Below are 18905 nucleotides of genomic sequence, written 5' to 3'. Positions count from 1 at the left end.
GGATAGCCCAATAGAAAATACTTGTGTTGCAGGTCACAGTTATGCTTTCTGCAGTGTACCTGAGTGTTGGGCACGGGTTTTGGTTGAGGTCCATCTTCCATGCTTGTTCTCTTGGTTTGACCACTAAATTGCTTTCAAGTTCTGGAGGCAAAAATGCTAAAACACTTCTAGGAAGTGATGTTACAAGAATTATGGGCCTGAGTGGAAGCAGGAATTGTCTGAATAAAGGCGGGAGCTTATTGTCCTGATTATTCTAGATCAGCGTGCAAATATGTTTGGCTTGGTGGAACAAGGCTGGTAAGATTTGGACAGTCTCTCAAACCTTTGGAGAAGCAGTGTCAATGGAATTTCTATGTCATTAAGATTTCTGCAGCAGCGAGCTACACCAGCTTTTCTTCCCATATTTTGAGTATAACATCACCCTAACATGTGGCCATCACTTTCCCTCTCTCTAAAATGGCTGGCGTAAGCCTAGATCAGTGTGTAATGCTGCTCTGGTGTGCCCCCTTATTATCCATCGCAGGAACGGTTTGTTCAGTGTTGCATGCAGAGAAATGTTAGTCACCCTTTAATAGCATTTTGTGAAGTATGTTTATTTTTCAGGGTGGGAGGTAGGGAAAACTCTGTTTCTTTGTTCTCAAGAAAGTGCCAGTGGCACACTTCATGCATTCGTGTGTGGACTGAGTGTATTCAGTGCTGAAGGAGTTAGCCCCTTTACATTTGAAGCTAATACTAGCTTAAGAAATGCTGACTTACTAATTCTGGACCGACTGAGGGGCCTGGGCAGTTTACATGTACCAAGAGAGACTGCAGGTACATAAGTTGTGTCAATGAATTGTATTGTTTCCTACAACTGCTGCTGTTTCAATGCAGCCAGCTAGTAGTTTCAGGGGAGAATAATAGTACATAGAGAGAATAAGGAACAGGTCTGCAGAGAGACACTAACCCAGGGGAGTGCAGTCTGAGTGCTTTATCATGTCTCAAAAACTCCTCTTTATTGGTTACTGTTTATGTGTAGAATGGAAATGAAAACAAATTCAACTTTGAATTATTTTTGAAAGTATCTCAGGAAATCTTGACCATTGTTAAAGTAAGGTTGTTTTCCTAGGCTTGACAACCATGTCCAAAAAAGCCACCCCCAAAACAAAAAACAACCCCCCCCCCCAAACCACCAGGGGGTCTCACTCCTGTACCTTGTCAGTAAAATGAAATCCATGTATTTGACGGAAATGCGGTTAAGTGAAAGTAGCCAAGGCAAATCAGTTCTCTATAAAAATTATGAAAACAAATTGGAATCAGATATAAAGATGTTCGTTACTATTGAATTATGTCCATCTTGCACATATTATAAAATGAATTGCAGCTTTTCAGGAGCCACTGTATTTAAAAGTAAGTTAGATGAAGTTGTTTACTTGTCTATCCAGGTCATCTCTTTCCTCTCACTCGCATTATGTTCAGCTGTGACTGGTTCCACCTCATCCACCCCATGCTTGTCCCAAGACATGGTGTGCTTCGTCTTGTACACCAACTGTTGTTAGGAAAGATTTTGGGGTAAAATTGAACAGCTACTATAAACCAGGATGAATGCTTATGTTCAATTTTTAAAGGAGAAAAGCATCTGCCATTTGAAAGTAATATTCACAGGATCAACCACACCAAGTTACTGACTTCTCGGCCTGGGTCCTCAAGGGGCACTCACAAAATACTTGTGAAATGAGACTGGGGATTAGAACTCATAAATGGATACTAAAAAGCAAAGACATAGCTTATTTTATGGTCTGTTCCCGTTTTCCTGTTGACTGCTCCTAGTAGCTTGAATGCTAATGACTCTTTCTTCACCTTTGACAAGCAGAAAAAACTACTCGCCCTCTTTCTGCTAACTCTATTTTCCACCATGCAGATGATACAATTTATTTCCCTGAAAAGGTCCTATTGATCAGTGTAATTATATTTTACTAAAAAACTGATTCACCTGTAACAGATTTTGCTTGGCTACTTCATGTCGTATGAAGGCAAGGCTTGTCATTTTTTTCCCCCACAATTACTCCCTCTTTGCAAGTCCTGTATCTCTTAAATCCTGGTGATGACACATGTTAACACTGTAATTCATAGAAGTGTTTCCTGGTACAGAGCAAGGTTTTCAGCTGGTGGACATGAGCATTTTCTCTTTTGGCTTCACTGAAGCTGTAATGATGGATAAGATCATTTAAAACAAAATAGTATTGAACTGGCAACAGTGAAGTGCAGTTTGATAGGAGGCACGCCAGTCCTGTCCAGCACCATGCCTCTCACTATGGTACCATTCCATGGTAATAAGTTATGCAAATAATAAGCGTAACAAGTATAAGGAACTGTGCTTACTATTATGTGTGCTGCAGGCGGACAGGACTTGAATCACATGCCAGAAGAAAACCTTGGCTGTTTCTCATCTGCACTCCTGTGGAGTTTGTAAATACCTACTGAGATCTGTTATAGAACAGATGCAGGCATCAAGGTACAGCAATAAAGAAGCGAACAGGTAGGAAAGACAGTATGTGATGACGGTATGTGGTGACGGTGTGTTTAAGCTTCAAGAATAATCAGAAAAGGCAATTTAGTCAGTTAGGTCATTCTCTGTCTTGAAAATGATCCAAACATCCCAAAGGTATAGATGAGAGACAACAACCTGTAGAGTGAGTCCTTCCCAAATGCTAAGTGAGACTCATCAGTGGTGGCAGTGGAGGGCTGGTGATTTTTAAAAGCTGAGGCCCTTTCTGGCCATAGGGTTTAACAGACACCTTCATTTCATGTTGTGGATTTGAACCATTTTACAGGCTAACGTGCTTTCGTTTCCTGTTTCATGTATCTTAAATCTTTTTTTGCCCAATAGACAGATTTATCGCGGGCCCATCTGCTCATGTGTTAGGCACAATTTTGTACATAGTTAACTTGGATCCTTAACTTCCCAATCTCCTTACTGATTTTTTCATTCTTGTATTTCTTGGGGGTGCTCTGGCCACATAGTAAGTCAGTAGCTAAGGCATCAATAGAATTATGGAAGTGACAGCTGGAACATGGAACATAATCTTGAATGAACATTACATAGTTCTAAAATTTTTGGATGTTGTTTGGATTGAGTAACTTAGATGTGTTATATTAGGCATCATAAACACTTAGAAATGTGTTTTTCTTCCTTGTCTCTCCCAGTAACAGTGGGGTGTAGTGGGTGGTCAGCTGGCAAGAGGACAAGATTTCATGAATACTGTTCAGAAGTACAATACAAATTGCTTTGGTGAAAAGAGTGTGGAATTTGGCACAAGTATCAGAATTGGGATGTTACTGCCAAAGCGTCTGTGAAATGGAACATGTTTCTGTCACTTGCTAGACTCTGAGAAGTGTTTAATGCTTGTGATCGAGCAGTGGTTTGTTTGTTTTTTTTTTTTTTAAGAGGGTCCTGTTTTCTCTTCTAAAACATGAGCTGTGCTGTGCATCTTCATTTCTCCTTTGAGAGCCCCTTCCCATTTCCCGGTTGTCAATGACATTTTAGTGATTGGAATCCTGCTGGAAATAGCTGCCTACAGGTAGCTCGGTGAGGCAGCAGGGTGTCTGCTTAGGAGTTCTAGGCTCACACCCAGTATATAGCTGACCCTTTGTTTTCTGAGCTTTAGAGAAGCTAAGTTACCGAATCCAGTTCATCATATTAAGGCCAATCTCAAAAGGAGAAGAAACATGTTCAAAGGTGGCTTATTTTACTGAAACACTTTGCCAGGCCAAGGTTTGTTTTCATAAGGGCAAAATGATGTCCAGTGCTCACTTGGTCCCATGAGATAGTCCTTTTACCCCAGGTAGCTGGGCCATTATTAGGCTGGTACTTCCTCCTGTTTTCCCTGCCCTCTGCACTGAATGGCACCTACATGCCACTTAATGCAGGAGAAAATGAAAGATGGGCCCAAAAATTTCCTATGCTGGGAGAAGTCCTTGAATGTGCGAGTTCTCCAGTTTTTATGGTGGTAGTGCCCGTAAAAATCAGCAAGGTGTTGTATATATGTGCTTTATACAGTTGCTGGAAGTTTTATTAGGTGTATTTCCTCCTCTGGCAAGATGGGTTTCTCAGTCCAAATTCTTCTCTACTTCAATTCCATAAGTGGGTGCACTTCAGTTTAACTTCAGTGCGGTAAGGGGGTGACTTCATCTTGCTCCTCTGTGACAGAAGAGAAAATGCCGTGCCAGGGTCTTTGATAACTAAATCTGTGTACTCAACACTCACCTTATGTGTATAAGGTTTTTGTCACTTCCTAATGGAAGCACATCATGTTGGGCATTGTAGCAACAGCAAGTCATTGTCCTGGAGAACTTAAGTTGAAACAGATGTGTTAGAAGTGGGGGAGAAAGAAGAAAGGCATGTAATAGCAGCATGGGTTGCCCAGATTTGCTGGGCTGGCAGAAACTTGGACTAGATCTCAAATCCCATGGCCCCAAACTCATTGCTTTCTTGGGGTTGGATCCTGTTCTCTGTTTGTATCACTCCTGACATCTGTCTCATTTCTGAGACTTGCTTGGTGGGTGCAGAAGAAGACGGTAATGGGACATTACAATTGCAGTATGGCTGTTCAGAAGTTCCCAAAACTACAATTACGCTTCTTGGAAGGGGAAGAGTAATGTTCGTGTTTTTTTTTTTTTTTTTTTTTTAACCATCCAGATTTGCTGAAATATTCTAGTTGTAGAAATGATTAACTTTTGCGTGACTTATTTGCAAGGATCAGTGGAGATGGCTTTATATTCTGGGGCACATTTTCTTACTCTTAATTTTGGAGCTCCTTTGTCATGTTAGCACTGCAGCACCTTACTGCTTTCTGGGAAAACAGGATGGCTATGCCAAAGCCTCATCCCATTATAATTTTATAGATAGGTCAGCAGAGTGGTGTGTTTGTGTTGTGGGTTTTTATTTTATTTTATTTTTTTAATTATGTTTAGCTAATCACAGCAGCAACATTGCATCCCTTCCTGTATCTGGTCCCCCACTGGCTGGTGAGCAGGAAGGCTCAGGTTGCTAAACAGCCCTGGTCTGTATTTGGCAGCTGTTTGCTGGCTGGGAACTGTAAATGTTTCTGGCAGCTTCCCTGAAAGGGAGTTGAATCCTGCTTGTGCAATTGGTGATAGGATGCAGTGTGATCTGGTTTCACAGAAAGTTTCATTTTCTTTCGTGTAGCTGGCTGTATTTTCCTACTGCTTTATTGTTTGTCTTGTTTGGTCCCATTTGGATGGGTGAGCAATTCTTGGATGAAGTGTAATGGAATAAAGCAAACCTCAATAAATATTACAGTAACCCAGATCCTCTGTCTATTATAGGAAGAGGGTTGTCTTTTCCTGTTTGATACCAAACATTTTGCCTCAAAAACCCACAGAAACTCATCAAATGAACTGTAAATTTCGACATCAGTATGTGACCTTAACATATCATGGTTGCCCTTTTCTGTTATAATATCTCTTCAAAGTCTTTATGGATTTTTTCACTATATTGATGCCACAGGCTTTTCCTAGTAGGTGGCTTACATAACTATTGCTTTAAAGACTGCAGCTGTATATACATTTCAACAGTCTCCTTAATAAGCATGTGCTTGATAAGCACTTTTTTGCAGATTACCTGCTTGGTGTTTTAGCTTTCCTGGAATGGTGAGCTTGGAGAACACTCAAACAGGCAGGCATTGTCCTTCAGAGCCTGTGAGAACAAAATTATCAGGGAAAAGAGTTAAAATGAAAAAGGAAAGAAGCTTTCATTTGTAGGGCTTTGAAGTTCCTGTGAAAAGCTTGGTGGCGATAAGGCAAATGATGCCTGTTTCCTCCTTCTACCAGCCATAGTTTGCACTGCAAATGCTCTTTGCTGGTTTACTTGCAAGCAAAAAATTTCTAGATATTTGGTGCTGCCTTGAAGTCCTTCTGAACTGCTCTTCCATAACTGGAGATGTGCAGATCTCTGGAATCAAAGGCATAGGGTTAGAATACTCATTCGAGATTGCAGAGATGGTCAGATGTGTAGAAGACCCTAGAGGAAATACTGGGTGAAATTTGAGGAAGCCTGTAATTTGTTTGTTATACCACCTTAGTGCTTTAAAGACTTCTCATAATGGAGAGTCCAGCACAACCGCTGGAAAGTTATCCCAATGATCAGTTACCCACAAAGGTAAATACTGTGACTAATTTGCAGTTTGAATTAAATTAGTCTCACTTGCTAGCTTTTGGGATGTACTGCATTTTTATTTACTAGGTTATATTTTAGTCAGTTCCTTGATACCTGTTTTCCTGCTCATGCATCACAGATTTGACAACATGTAGGGTCAACTGAGCTCTTCTCACTTTTGTGAGGCGTATTCATGAGTCACTGGTAGACTCTATCAGACCACCCACTTGTTTTTCAGCAGTGGTTGTAGAGACCGAACTCCAGAATTGTGTACTGACTTAGAAATGGTCTTACTCCCCAGGGATGAAAGGTAGCAACTCCTCTCTTGATGAGGAAAGCAATATAACCCAGGCCGTTCCAGGAGCAGCTGGTGAGATGCTGAACTTGGGAAATACCAGGTCAGTCTCGATTTCTCCATTTTTGGATCTGGAGGTCAGTCACACGAAGTTGCTTCCACAGCCCTGGAGAAGCTGGAGAGCAGTGGCTGTTCACTTCTATGCATGGCGGAGGCACAGCTAATCCCTGTACTTGCAGTATGTCTGCAAATGATATGATTAAATTCCAGAAAATCCAGGATGTGTATGCTAGGTCCTTTATATGTATTTAATACAAATGTGACTGGCTCTGGTTAAATTACTTGATGAAATACTGGGATCCAAATATGAGAAGTCTGTGTGTAATCCATCCTGGTTTGTACTTCATAAAGTAGTAATCCCCATGCGATTTTGGCTTTATGACTTAAGTGTTGCTCTGAATACCTAAGAAGGGGAGGCATTTTATTCTTCGTGAAGTAATGGCCCTAACTATCTCACTGTCCTAAGAAGTGGCCCTTTTTATTTCTGTGGCTGCATACCTAGAGAAGGAGATGATTTGCTGTGACACTTAAGTTCATAAAATTTCTGGAATTAAAAACTGAGTCTGCAGGTCATCAGACATACATAAAGTTCTGAAAGGTGCTCATAAAACTAAATGAGGCACATGAAGATCAATGCAGCAGTCCTTATTTCCATGACTGGATGTCCAATTAGGTGGCTTCATTTGAATATGTGATCTCATGCAACCTCTGCTCACTGCATCCGTTGGCCCTGATGTTGGGGAAACTGTGACAGGGATTTAAGATAGATGCTTGTGCCAAACACAACACAGATGCATTGAGGTGCTTCTCAGATGTAAAAATGTAATTCTTTTGCCCAAGGAAAACCCTGCCCACAGGGTCATGATGGAGAGGAGAAAATGCAGTAGAGAGCTCTCAAACAGCGGATGTTGCAAGAGAGAAGCTGCAGAGGTAGTTCTAGTCTCTCCTGTGTAAAAGACATTACTAAGCACCTGGAAGGCATAAAATATATTCTGGAAGTGTTCTGATATGGGTGAACTGAATGGTCTTAACAAAAACAGTATTTATGTGGGAAAAGAATGAACAGATGCTGAAGTGACATTCATGTAAGGGATAGCAGAAGGAGGTCTGTATTTGTATTTGATCAAAGGGAAGTATGCGGAGTGACAAATCTGGGGTTTTGGTCTATCAATATCTAAGCCTTATTTTGCTTTACTTAACCTAAATGTATCAAGAATTTTTTGTCTTTGCATAAGGCAAAACATGTAGTTTGAGCATTAGATTTTTTTTTTTTTTGTCAGGATGCCAACTTCCAGCCAGAATAGTGAGCTCAGATCTCGCTGGTAAAAGTCAGGGTTTGTTGGGGGCAGAACAGTCTTATCCCTTTTTGCCAAGGGAAGAACGACAGTAGTTTTAATTTTCTGTTTGGGCAAGACACCTCTGCAACAGACGTTGTGTGCTGCAGGGTCAGTAGGCCCTGGCTTGGAGAAGGAGAGCAGGATGAGGGTTGTCTTTGGGTTACTCTGTGCTACAGGTAGAAAGGGCAGTGATGGCCACACAGCGTTAGGGGTTCTGCTCTTTCTGCTCTTGGTACTACTTTAAAAGTACAGGAGTAGCCTGGATACTAGGAATGCCTGTCCATCCTTCAGTATTTTGGACTAAGTGCGAGTGAATGTTTGAGAGGGTTGTCAGTTATTCTAGACTGATATGTATAAGGCATGATGCTGAACTGATAGGTATATATTTTCTAATACTGAATCTGTTGCTAGAACTATCTGGCACTTGAATCCATTATTCAGGTTTGAAAAACTTATTTGGGAGATCCTGAAAGGTCTCAAAATAAATAGTGTAATAGAGTAAATGTGAAGCACCTGTCAGTAAATGCTAGAAACTCCACTGGCTCTCTGGCTAAGGCAGGGAGTCCTGGCACTATTTTTTCTAGCCCTCAATCTGTCTTACAGTGGAATAAATAATATGCGCTCATCCCCAAAATCTCTGGTGACACGTATAGCTTGTAGCTGACCTACGGCAGAGTGATAGCAAGGAGCATATGCAGTCTGTCTTTAAAAGCGTATGGTTTTACTTCTCTTGCTGCCTTTCTGAACACTGTTTTCCACACAGAAAGAGACAAATATAGTAGAGCATACATAGCCTGGGTGAGTTTTTTTAGAAAGAGGCTATGCTAATGTGTTTGGAAGCGATGGGTATCATATTATTTAACTGTCCCCCTTCATAGAGTCCAAAAGTGTGACACAGTGGCTGAATGAAGTAGCCATTCAAGAGGAAAAATGGTGAAGAGAGGATGGAATAGTTAAAGGTTTTCCCCTCTGGGTTTGGCAGACCATTACAGTGAGCCATCAAGTGACCTGCACCACGCCATTCGTGGACTCAAGAAGCACTCCGGAGTCTTCCCCATGAACAGGCTTACAGTGTGTTTAGTGTCTGCAATGTGCTACACTTGCAGAATGTTTTAGCTAATACATTAAAGCAACAACTGCTTGAATTCTTTGTCCATGCAAACCTTTAATGTAATACTAGATATGACCTTCCTTCAGTTTAAACAGGAAACTTAAAGTGCGATTTGAGTTAAGAATTTACAAGCTGTAACTCTTGAGACAAGTCAGTAGTGACTTCCAGCTCCCCAGATGGTGTATCTGAGCAGAGCTAGGGCAGCCAGGAGTGGCAGTCAACAAATATGAGCGGGATCTAATCTCATCTTTTCTGATTTTTTTTTTTGGCTTTGATCTTCTAGCTTACTTCTACATCAGATAATGGAGACAGTACCTGATTTACAGTACTGAGAAATAATGTATCCTGCCTTAAAGCTGGAGTGCAGCCAGAACTATTAATAAGACTTGATAAAAGGCAAACTGTCCCTTACTGAAAGCCATCTGTGCTTTCATGGTCTAAACTTTTGAGTTTCATGAAATGAGGACCACAGTTCAAATTGAGGGAAATGACAGATAACTAAGTCTGAGTGAGTCATAATTTTGAGGAACTAAATATTTCTTAGCCATTTCTGAGCTAGGTGTAGAAGTTGACTAACTGCAGAGACAGAATATTTGTACTTAGATCTAAGTAAATGGAGGAAAAAACATAGGCTTTTAGTAATGTCACCAGTCCAAAAAAAGGGAAGAAAAAAGCAACAGCAGCCTGAAATGCATCATTAGCGCTACGGTAATTAGAATGCATTTACATGGGTGGGCCTCCTAGAAGGATCTTAAGAAAATGAACCAATATTTTCCACTATGCATGCAAATCAGTAATATTAATACACCTTGATGTACTGGTGAATGGCAAACTGACAGGGTAAGCTATTCAGAAGCATAGAATATGATAATGTAGCTACAAATATTTGTTGAAGCATAAGACAGTGGATGTTATTGGCCTATAATGTAGCCTACAGCTGTCCCTCCTTGGAGGGAGTGGTGAGGGATGTTCCAGGAATGCAGTTAAATGATTGTAGTATAAATTTTGCAGACTAATCTTGTCCTCTAGGGTTACCAAAGCTCTTTGAAAATGAATAAAGTTCCCAAGGCATACAGTGCATTGGTGATGGTAGGTCCAGATATCAACTTAGTGAAAGAATCATGAATTCAAAGCACCTAAAATATGGCAATTGCTACCAAATTACATGATAAGATATTACTAGAAAAGATGCTTGTGCCTGGAGGAACATCTATGAAAGGACTAGGTATGTATGGCACGGGAAATTCTATGCACGATTTAAGGCACCGTGCATGTCTTGGTAGCAGCAATCTTGACACAGTAACTTACTTGGATGAATTCAAGGCATTTTAGCAGTATTTATATATATATTTTTGGTGACTCATTCCTTAAAATAACCCTTTGGTAATATGAAACTGAGTTACTTCCATCATGCTTACCTACTTTCACTCACTAGTCTCGCTTGCTTGCTAGCTAATGAAAGCTGACCAAGAAACGCATACTTGGTATTTTTCACTGCCTCATACGAGTCTTTTAAAACAAAATGTCTAATTTGTTCTCGGTGGCTTAGCCTGCTGTCTTATGCAGGAGAGCTTTTTGTGGACAAATTGTGTAGCATTTATATTTCCTTTATTTTTCTCCCTTGTTATTATTGGGATCTGACCAGGCTTGTCTTTTCAGTGTTTCCCTTTTCCTCTTAAATGCTGTAGCTCATATGATGAGACTTGTCACTCCAGAGAGCAATCCAACATGTCAGGAACACCCTTGGGAATGTCTCTGTGTTAAACATTGTCTGGTTCTGTCAGATTCCTCCTTTTAATGTGCCATCAGGGTAAAATTACAGTGTAATGGCTGTATTAATATTCTCAACTCTTCCACCCTAAAAATCAGGGAATTGCATTTCGAAAGCAGTATTTGAGAAACTGGCTTCCTACCCCTCTGTGCTTGTTTTATATCAAGTAACATAATAGTCAGTGACGGACTCTGGGGAAGGTGTTTTGCTGCAGATGGAGATCTCCAAGTCATTGCCGTGATGGGTTTGGATTTGAGGATTGTGAAACGGATGCTAAATTGTGCATCATGCGATATCTGTACTTAAGAGTTTGCTATAAAAGCCTTCTGTTACAAGAAAGCATAAGAGCAGGTGCTGTATCACCCCAGAAAAGAGGTGCTCTCTCTAGTGTTTTCACTCCTACAGAGATGAACTGACAGATGAACGAGTGCCCTCTGGGTGGGGTCTGCAGTCAGCTGAGTAGAAGCCATGGGGATTGTGAAATACAGGCGCAGTGACACTTTAACTTCATTGTTGGGGTTTTTCTGAATTCTTTACCTGTCAACATAACTGTGTTAAAAATTTATCATGTCACATGCGTTTATTCCTTGCAGTCAGGTTGGCTGGAGTGCTGTTTTTACCTTTTAAATTTATTGCTGCTTCACAGGGTGGATGTTTCTGTCTTTCCAGTCAACCTATTTAGAGGCGATATAACTTGGATCTCTGTTTCCTGTTGGTGTATAAGAACATTTCTTTGCTTCTAAGTGGCTGGAGAAGCTCGCTGGGCCAGTGGTGGGATATTTGAAGGGCTCCTGACTTGATTTTTCTTCCTCTTAAGCCTGTGCATTGCATATGAAAGTGGAATTGCTCAGAGTTTGCACCTAGGAGAGCAAGGGGAGACTATGCAGTTAAACAGCAGTTAGTAGGAACATAACTATAGTATTAAGTTTTGCTTGTGTGTATATACAGATTTTAAGAGTGTTGGCAAAAGAAATCCAGACACGTACTGCTTTTCTCCTGGAGGTGTTCTGTCTTGCATACCTGTGGTATGTTTTTTGAATCACTGGAAATAGTAACAGAATGCTTTTTGGTGCAATAGGTATAGTGTGCGATTGTGCCTGCTCCACAGCCACAGTGTATTAAAGTCTTTATATTTGAAGTGATTCTGCAAGCAGGATGTTATCTTTTCTGCTACTGGTAAGCCCCAACTGTTAAAAAATTAGAGGCAATATTAACTCCCTCACCAAAAAGGAAAAAAATCATGATGTTATACTAAACAACCAAACCCAGTAATAAACATATCAAGTAATTTTAATTGGTCTTCTGCTTTTGGGACACTTTGCAATTTACATTTCAAACTTTTTTCCTATAATAAGTGTTAGATGCATATTTTAACTGAAGGCATAACTAACATCACCGGACTCCAAGATTTTAACCTTTAAGGAAAAGACCAAATATTTTCAAATCCATAGTAAAATCATTGTTGACAATATAGCTTTCCCTATGAACAAGCTGAATTAATTAAGAAAGTTAGACTTCTATGTTGTTAAATTCTTCCTTGATTTCTCTATGTGAACTAACAGCAAATCTGATTTTTAAGCCGTCAGTATAATTCTAACTACATCTGTTCAAGGCATGTAGTGTCTGGAGGTGTTTAAGGCCTGGAGAACAGCAAACGCAGACTGGAGACTCTTGTAATGAACTTGAGCAAAGTGGAAAGCTGTGAGTTAGTTTCTGTATGCAAACCATACCAGTACCTTTGATACCAGTACCTTTGATACCAGTACCTTTGATACCAGTACCTGGAAGTAGTCCTTGCTGTGCGGGCTGTTCGCAGGGAAACTGGTCGTCTTTGTCGTTAATGAACAATCCCTGCTTCAAGTGTTCACAGAAGGGGGGAAAAAAAAAAGGGGCAAAACATGCTAACAACACTTGTGAAGTGAGCTGGGTTCAGAAACGTTGGCAGAAGCCCTGTCTTCTGGAACTCCACGGAGGGGACTCTGCAGCCTGGTGGGGCTCATGGCTTGAAATAAAAATGGATAAATGGGCAACTGCTCTGGCTAGCTAATATTTTAGGCCTTGTTGACGTAGAAAAGTTGTACTGCTTGAACTTAAATAACTTTTATCAAGGATTTGTTTAAACCAAAGCACTTTTTTTGGTTTAACTTGGTCGATCCTGGTCCCTGTAAAAGGAACTGTAGAAAGATTGTGTATCAAGCCTTTTCTGTTTTAACACTAATTTCAGCCAGACTGCTGCAGCTGCAAAATGGACAACTGAGTAGCTTTATGTAATGTATGGCAGAATAGAGGTGTTAAAAGGTAGATTGTATTTTGTAAAGGGAAAAAATATTTTCCCAGTGTCAGTATTCCCTATGGGACAGACATAAAAGCCTTTTTAACGTGGATTTCAGCTTCTACAGAGTTGTCCTTATTTTTGTTGTTTTTATGCACTTGAAAATATATGTGTATTTTGCATAAGGTCAAGGACTTTGCAAAATTTTATTGAACGAATTGAGAAGAAAGCGATGAAATCTGTAGGTTGGAAAGGTTTTATTATGTTTAGAAAGGAAATGAAATGAAATGTTCTTATTTAATTCTAAAATGTTCTGTGCAAACAGGATCCAGAATTTCTTTTATGTTAGTTTGAGCTTTGACTGATATTAGTAATTCAAGATTTACTTCTGTAATGGCTTCACAGGAAAGCTTTTTTTTTTTCCTTTTTTTTTTCCTTTCTTTCTTCCTTCCCACCTCTTGTAATGCCTTGTAGGAATACGCGTGCTTGTATTTTGTGCTTCTGACCCAAGGACTCAAGATCTGTTACACTTCTGCCTGTCCTGCAAGTCCAAATTAAATTTGCTTTATGTCTGGGAAAGGATAGTATGTTTATGCTAGTAAGGGCTAATTCCAAATTAATCTTAGAGCAATGCTGGAAGATGTTTAGGAAATGAAAGCCAAGTAGCTTAAAATCAGATCTAATCTAAGATCCTGGCAACAGCCTTATAAAAGAGAGTCAAATCTTGTAGTTATGGAGAGCTTAAGCAGAAATGTTAATTTTAAAGCTTTGTGTATCTGATTTCAGTCTTTCTGGTTCTACACTTCTGCACTGATCTGTCGTGTCATATGCCGTCACTGTTTCTGTTGAAGCTCTGTTCTGTGGCTACTGACAATTTTTGAGTTCTGTGAAGGGACGCATTAGTATAATTTGAAGCATGTCTTAGAATGGAGATGTTTTCTCAGTCAGATCACAGCTGAATAAGCTTCCTTCTGTCTGTCCAGTATAACCTCATTTGTTATTCATAGTGTTTTTAGTACAACTCCAGACTCAACAATCTGAACTCAAAAGAAGTAGAGCAGATAAAATTGTTTGGGCTCTTATAAAAGGAGCAGAAATTCTCTGCAGAATACTGACATCCGACCTAAACACTACGTTGCTCTGAACACTCGCACAGAAGGGAAGAGGGAAGTGATGCAAAAGTTTTTATTAAATAGAATATTTCAGATCTGTAATCTGACTTGCCATGTAACATGAGCATCTCCTGAGTCCTACATTAATCCCACTTATCTGGGCTGGAAAAACCGAACATGTAGTTTGCAATTACTGGATCATTAAGTACAACTAAAGATTGCACCAGAGCTTCAGTTGCAAAGCAAAGGGGCTGGAAAAACTTGTAGGGCAGAGTGAGAAAGAATCTAGAAACTGATGAGGAATATTCTGTTGCAGTTCAGGGGGCAGAGGTGAAAGTGGCTGGATGGCCATAGGTTCTGCAAGGTGGAATGAATTCCAGCTGGACAGCTAGATTTTGAGATGATTTAAAGATGCACAAAGTTCTCCAAATGTTCCTGATGCCACCTGAGTGATCACAGGTGGTGATTACTAGAAGTTTCCTGCATGTGTAGGAAACATCTCTCACTTCTCGATCCATTTTTAGATGTGTCAGTTTGTGGCCCTGTTTCTGAGCACTTACATGTCTGTGCTTTAGGGCTATGCGTATAAACAGCTTTACTCATTTGTGAAACATCTTGCAGGTTCTCTTCTTATCGAAACAATAAAGATGTAAGTTACTTTTCCAAGTGTCATCCATCAATTCTGAGTGTGACTTGCCCTTTTCATGCTGGGGAGACTAGTGATTTGTTATGTGAGAATATTCAGTGAGCTGTAGTCGCATGTTCTCCAGCCTTGTTTCCTTTAAATGTTTTTTAACCTGTTATCCTGAATTCTGGTTCTTTCCTTATTCACAGCTGTAAGAATGGATGAGTAAAGGAAATAGTGGTGAGCCAATACGCAAAGTCCGAAGAAAGTCAAAACAGTAGTTGGAAAATCCTTCATTTCCCAAGATGTAGTAGGCACTGGAGAGATAATATTTAATTTAGAAGTGAATTTAGGATAAGATGAACTGATTTTCATGACACAGAGAATGGAAAATGCCTGTCTAGCATGTTACATAGTACAGCAAACTAGGTGAGAATAGGATAGAGAGACATTTCCCAAAATGTGTAATGAATTTGATACCTTCTTCTCCATCAGTGTTAGCCAACAAACTGTAGGGGCAGCAGATGCTTTCTGGGTGTTAGTCACAAAACAAAAAATGTGGTAGTTTCTCCTGCTTATTTTTACATTTGCTCACTTTCTTGCCAACACACACAGTCTGTGTCTGTGTGCATACATATCTCCCTAGAGAGGAGACGTCTCCTATGCTCTAAGCTATGTCATCCACAAGCTGTGCAAACCTACTCTTACTAGACAAGAAAACAGCAGCAAAATGAGAATTTCACTTGTCAAATGAAATACTTTTACTTTGCTCTCTGGGTTTCTGTGGGTTGGAACTCCTCAGTGTATCTCTCTTTGGTGTTGACAGCTGCTCAGTTACCTTCAGCAGTCCATTTAAAATAAACTGTTAGGCCTTCTGCATTGTCCAGGTGAGACGGTAAGGCTCCATACAGTGAAACAGGAGGCCACTCCATGTGCCACCCTGTGGCCGTAAAAGACTTGAAGGGCAAGAAGGCTTGGTGAAGCATAGTGCTGTAGTGGTATTAATAATTACTGACTGCTTTCTCCACTGGATGAACAAGCCAGAGGGGACTAAGGAGAGGTATTCTGTGACCCCCTCCTCCCCGCCCCCAACTGACCATGCTTGCCAAAGGAGCCAGTTTGCCCAGGCAGCCAGAACAGCCTTTAGAATTGCCTATTCATAGATGTGCTGAGGACTGAGCAGGCCCAAGCTGTCCCATGAAAATGAAGATTTCAGGCTACCCTTCTCTTGAATGCTCAGATAAGTGTTTCTGTTTCGTTCTATTAGATTATTTGGAAAAAGTGTACTGTTTTTCTCCAGTGGGAAAAGGTCAAAATCTGACTTTCTGCCATGTAAAGGCTGAGGCTGTTAGATTCTCAGTCTGCTTAGGTCTTCTATACGAGGAGGTAGGTAGGAGACGTCTTGGCATGGAAAACTGTCCGGGTACCTGTCAGCTCCAAAACAGGCTTTTCTTAGCCTTCGTTGTGTATTGCTTGGAGATGGATAAGCTGCTGCCCATCATAGATGCGATCCTACTGGCCTTTCCTTATTTTAGCTGATGAGCGGCTGGCTACTGATGATGTACATCTAGAAAAGGTATCTCGGGCTGAAGGTTTTCAAAGCAACTTACAAACCAGCTCATTAAGCTGTGAATATGAGTTGTTTTACACTCTGAAACTCGGCATTGGAAGGGTATGAATTAACAAAGAGTAACTGCTGCAGAGAGAAGCAACAGTAGCAAAGGGCCATCAGTAAGCCAAGAGAATAAAGAAGGAAATCTGACTACAGAAGGTCTTGACATTGGTTTTTATTGTAATTATGTTCTAATACCCAGACTTGTGTGCAGCTCTTTAAGGACGAGCAGCTTTGGAGCTCAGTTTCTGGAAGCACCTGTGTTGTGAACATGGGGCTGTGAACTCTCCGCTGCAAGTGAGCTGGGCTGGCGCCCGACCAGAAGGTCTGCATGTACCCATGGCTGCAGCCAGCAGTTCCAGTCTGCCCTCCAGCTTGTTTCCTGCTTCTCCCTACGTTTAGGAAGTACATTGTGCCACTCTCCTTTCTCCCTGGTAGCTGGAAATTTCCCTGGGGTTACTTCTCTTTTAAGAGAACAGTGCAGTACCAGAACAGTAACTTCCTGTAATTTAAACAAGAGATCTTGTGTGTTAATATGGCTGTTGTTCAAATGAAGGAAAAGCAGAGAGCTGTGGAGATGTAAGTTACAGAAGTGCCCGAGTTAAGTTTTTCTATAATGTTGATTTTTGTGATGCATAAAGTGAGGCTCCCATATGTACAGACACCTCATCAGAGCAGGCATGTTCCTTGATGGTGGAAGGCTTCCCAGCCTATTAAAAAATGCTTTTTCTAGTATGTCATTCTGGCTGTTGTCCCTGTGCGCCTGCATTTGGCTGCTAACCAAACTAAAAGCCAGCACAGGTATCCTGCTGTGCATGTGTTTAGTTCTGTCCTTTTCCTCCCCATCTAAAGTTTATGCATGTTTACTTTCTCTTCCTTAGCTGCCAGATAACTGTATACCTCCCAAAATGACACTGGCTTAGTCTCGGCAAGGTTGAGTGGTTTCTTAAAGCTTGTGTGCTTGTCAAGAGAAGATGCCTTTTGCTGGGGTGCAGCGTGTAGTTTCCAAGGCTGGGGATCTCTCTTGGCCTCATCTCCGTGTTTGGAGGAGAGATGGTGGGAATGGTTTTGCTCTGCCTCCTCCTTGTTTCATCTGTAGTGGCTTTCTTCCCAGGGCCAGGAGCTGGGACCAGCCCTCATGCTTAGAAGATGACTTAGTTCTCTCTTCTGGCTCATTATCTTGAAACAGGATAGGAGGTGAGGAAAGTTTCTTAGGTATTCCCCTTCATTCATAGTCTAATATCAGGGCTGACTGCTGCGTAGTATGGTCTTGGCCTCTCTTGCAGTGTTAGTCAGAGGCAGATCTCAGAGACTTGATTCAGTATGCATGGTTGACCAGACATCCTCATTACTGTCGCTCTGTTACAAACACAAGCTGCTCCAGTACGGTAGTAACCCGCTGTCCCTGCTGCAACCTATGGTATATTGTAAATTACAGTATGCAAGTGTTTTTCAGACCTTGTTTATTAAAAACTTCGTAGTCCTGAAGAATTTCTTGGAGAATTGTTTGTCTTCAAAATTCTGTGACTAGGTCTTGTAGTAGTCAGGATTATTTAGTGCTGCTGTGTTGGGTGGAGCTGGCACTAGCAAATACAGAATCGTGAGAAATGGGCTGTGGGAGGAAAGTCGATGCGCGAGTGTGACTGGATCTGCCCAGGCTACACACTCATTAGATGCTGAGATTCTAGGTCACCCAAAACACTTTTCCAACTTCTGCACATGTGCCAACTCAAGTCAGCAGGGGAACATTCCCATGGGCCTAGTATGTGTAGCTGAAAATGGGCAGGGCCTTGTCATTGGTGTGTACAGCACGCAGAGCCCTGCTTGGGCTTGAAAGTGTAATGTGCTTTTTCAAATATTATTAGTAGTAAATTCTTCTTATGACCTCATTGCAGTGCAGCATTAGAAATGGTCTCTCCATCAGAATCTGAAAGAAGAGACCTATTACCAGACCGCCACAGCCACCTCACGTAGAACAGTAATACAGAGTATGAGAATTTTCCAAGAGAAGTCGTGTTTCCACCCAAACCCAGTACCGTGGGGGTCTGACGTGTTGGAATGGGGTGGCGGGAGGGAAGGCTGAGACTATTCACTATTGCCCTTTCTGAATATGGGGAAAAGAGCGGTGCAGTCTCGTGCTCAGACTGAGTCACTTGAAAGCAGAATAGAGAATCGTGTCATTCAGAGAGGGAGCAGCAGCTCCTGAAACCCAATTACAGCTCCAGCTTCCATCATAATTCCCATTACAGTTTCTACTGTGCCGCTGAGTCAGAGCTGGGCCTGCAGAGAAGGCACGCAGCCCTCTGTACGTGTCCCAGGGAGACCCCCGTCAGGCACGCACAGGGTAAAATTTCTGTTCCCTGTTAAATGGGCAGTTGTACTAAATTGCAGGCTGTAGATGAGTCAAGGCCACTTACAGTGTGCTTAGTTGAATAAAGAGGCATGACAGGCAAAAAAAAAAAAAAAAGAAAGAAAGAAAAAAAAAGGGAGGGGGGATAATCTACTTAGAGTCACAGTGTTTTTGTCAGTCGGTTGCTGTTGCCTGTGTGTGCA

Source organism: Apteryx mantelli, chromosome 5 (genome assembly GCF_036417845.1).
Source record: "Apteryx mantelli isolate bAptMan1 chromosome 5, bAptMan1.hap1, whole genome shotgun sequence".
Classification (NCBI taxonomy): Eukaryota; Metazoa; Chordata; class Aves; order Apterygiformes; family Apterygidae; genus Apteryx; species Apteryx mantelli.
The sequence above is the reverse complement of the archived record's forward strand: the minus strand, read 5'-3'. Positions refer to the sequence as shown.